Here is a 3,053-nt window from a genome sequence, read left to right as displayed (position 1 = left end):
TTACATATTTGTCTGAGGTTTGAGTGATCAGTTCTCTGCCCACATTGAATGCATCTTGGAGGGCATTTACAGTTAAGTTTTTTATAATCAGAGAGCTGACCAAGTGTTAAAACCTCCATGTTGTTGTTGAGTGCATCCAATAGCACAGACCTCGAATTTGATGGCCCTGCAATACCTCTTGCTGACCTGATGCAGAGCTTTGCTGGTGGCTGCTCAGAGGAGCACCCCTGTGCCTTCTGCTGTTTAATGAACCAACTAGGCAAAATTATGTGCATGAGCTTATGTGTCTATGTCTGTGTCCCGAAGTGGAACAGCATAAGACTCTACTGCGGTGAAAATTTAGCTCCTCAGTGCTGAAGCTGATCGATGGTGTGCAGAGCAGATCTCTGGCAGCTTCACCCGGCTGGCTCCGCAGTGTTCAGTCTCTGAACCCTGTCACTGATATATACGCACTTACACTAACACTGGTTTATACGCATTTACACCAACACTGTTTTTTCAATGCTTTATACATGACTTCAACACAATCATTAGTGATAATCATAGTCATAAAAATAACTTTATCACTAACTGTTGGAATGGCAACGAGACAATTTTGTTTGTTTTGACTCAGCATCTGGTTGCATGATTAAAGTTTAATGTCTTTCTGTGTTTCATCAACGGCACTGCAAATTGCCTGATTCAAATGCCAAATGACTACTGTGGTAATTGCATTATTCAGTATGTTATCAGGTCTTCACGTTGGTTTGGCATTGGTTTCAAGGCTCTGTTTTAATGCAGTAATGCATTAAGCAGTGGCGACCAATGCATTTTAAGTCTTGACTTTCTGTGCGATTCATGCCATTAAGAAAGTACTGTTTCACAATTAACAAGACACCCTTTGGACATCATACATTATGCCGCAGCCACCTATTATTACTATTTGATATTTAAAAAACATGTCCATGCACGAAAGCCAAAAGTTGAAAAGATGCTGAATGCTCAAGCAGCCTAATTTTAACTGCAGCATGATTGTTTTGTGAAATACATTATTAAATAAGAGTTCGATAAGTCTCCCGAACTGACATTCAGAAATTATTATTTTTCATATGAATCTACCAAGGAGTTCTATAATACCTGGAAAAGGCTATCTAATAATATTTGTAAATTAAATGTTGCTTGCAATACATTTTGTTTTGTCAGGGTACTTGATGAATTTTCAAAGCTTGAAAAGACACTGAATGCTGAAGCAGACTAATTTACACTTAGAAAAATGTTGCAACTTCCAAATTACTTGAAGTGAAAATAAGTCCTTCTTTTCTGTTTAATAAATGAATCAAGCACATGATCATGCTGAACATCTTTGGTTTTTAAATCCAAAAGGATCTCTTTTTCAATGGCAATAGTGGCGATAATAGGTGTGTTCAAATTCATGCAGTGCTGCGCAAACCGATCAGTGCTGTACTTGGAGCAGTGCATATCGGTTAGAAATTTTGTCCAACATGAATCGGTGTCATGATCAACTGTGTCCGCCTGTGAAATTGTGTCCCCAGAGTGTAACCGCTCAATACAATGGTTTTTCCATTATAATTGCTGGTGGTCACAGGGGCATTTCTAGGACTTGAGGAGGTTTGGGGCTTAGCCCGGCCCCATTAAAGCGGGTGTGGCATTAGGTGACCCCAATCTATTTTAAATAAACACGCTCGACCTTTATGTTTTTTTCGGCACTCTGGCACCTTACTTACAATGAAAGTACATTGATTCCCACAGGATTTTGTGAGAGTTTAGTGGGCAGACATCTGATCCTCTAGGGGGGTTCAGGGGCATGCTCCCCTGTAAGAAAATGTTGTACATTTTAAAGTTAAATACTTCCATCTGGTGCAATTTGAGAGCAAAATTAAGAGTCTAGTGTTGTGCTCTTGTAAAAAATGTTGTGCTCTTAAAGCTGCAGTAGGCAACTTTGAAATAAACTGAATTGTGAGAAACAGCACCCCCAGTTCTTTCCAATATACACAATGCTCTTCACCCCCAGCCAGGGTTTAATTGACAGAGCCAAGGTCTGCCTCGCCAAAAGCGATTGGCTAAAATTAGCTGGATTGACACAACCCGACCCACAATTTTCACTCAGAGCTAGAGTCTGTGGTGCTAACTAATCTCTCACAGGGCCTCATTTAACTTAGACACCATGTCTCTTCCTCATCTGGGGTTTGACATCTCTTAAAATATTTATGTACACTCATTCTGAAAAGCAGGGTAAAAACTAGGGATGTCAGTTTCAGCTTTTTATCTTTTAACGTTACCTCAGACTGTTAACGATAGCTAGCTAGTGAAGCCATAAGTAGTGTAACGTTATGCCAATTAACCTAGTAACACTAACGTTAATTGACGTTAATCATCATGATTATAACTTCGGCAGTAATATTATCTGTTTGCTCTTGTACACTGATGATGATCAATTGTGTGTTGAGTAGTGTACAAATGCAGTGGATTTATTGTTGTTAACATTAATTAACTCAAAGATTACCTCCTCAATAATGTTAGAAGAATCCAGGAATACTCCAGTGCAGATAACTGCGAGTGTGTGTGAGCACGTGAGTTTACAGCAGCGGGGGAGGAGCTGACTGATGCGTGAGAGAGAGCACAAAACACAACCTTTTATTTTATGTTATTATGAGTCTGAAAAGTGCTAAAATATTTTAGATGAGAAGTGTAAAAATGTTTTTGGTTCATCACGAGACTGTGGCAGGGCAAATGGGACTGTGGCGGGCCGCCAGAGTCTAGTCAATTAATGGGAAACACTGAAGTACATGTGCTGTTCATTGGAAATTTCAATGTGTACCTCAAAATAGCTAATTTCCTGATTTATCATTAAACAGTAAAACAATTTATTTTGGTGCAACATTAGTTTACTCTAATATGAACATCTAAGTCAGTCAGTCGCTGGTTACTAGCATAAGTGGACTAGCACACCCCATGCAGACAATTTATAATAGGATTCAAAACAGTGCTACTATGAATGCAAACTTTAATACAGTGAAAAAGACACTCTATTAGCATAACATACATATATATAA

Source organism: Xyrauchen texanus, chromosome 30, assembly GCF_025860055.1.
Source record: "Xyrauchen texanus isolate HMW12.3.18 chromosome 30, RBS_HiC_50CHRs, whole genome shotgun sequence".
Classification (NCBI taxonomy): Eukaryota; Metazoa; Chordata; class Actinopteri; order Cypriniformes; family Catostomidae; genus Xyrauchen; species Xyrauchen texanus.
Note: the sequence above shows the minus strand (reverse complement) of the source record.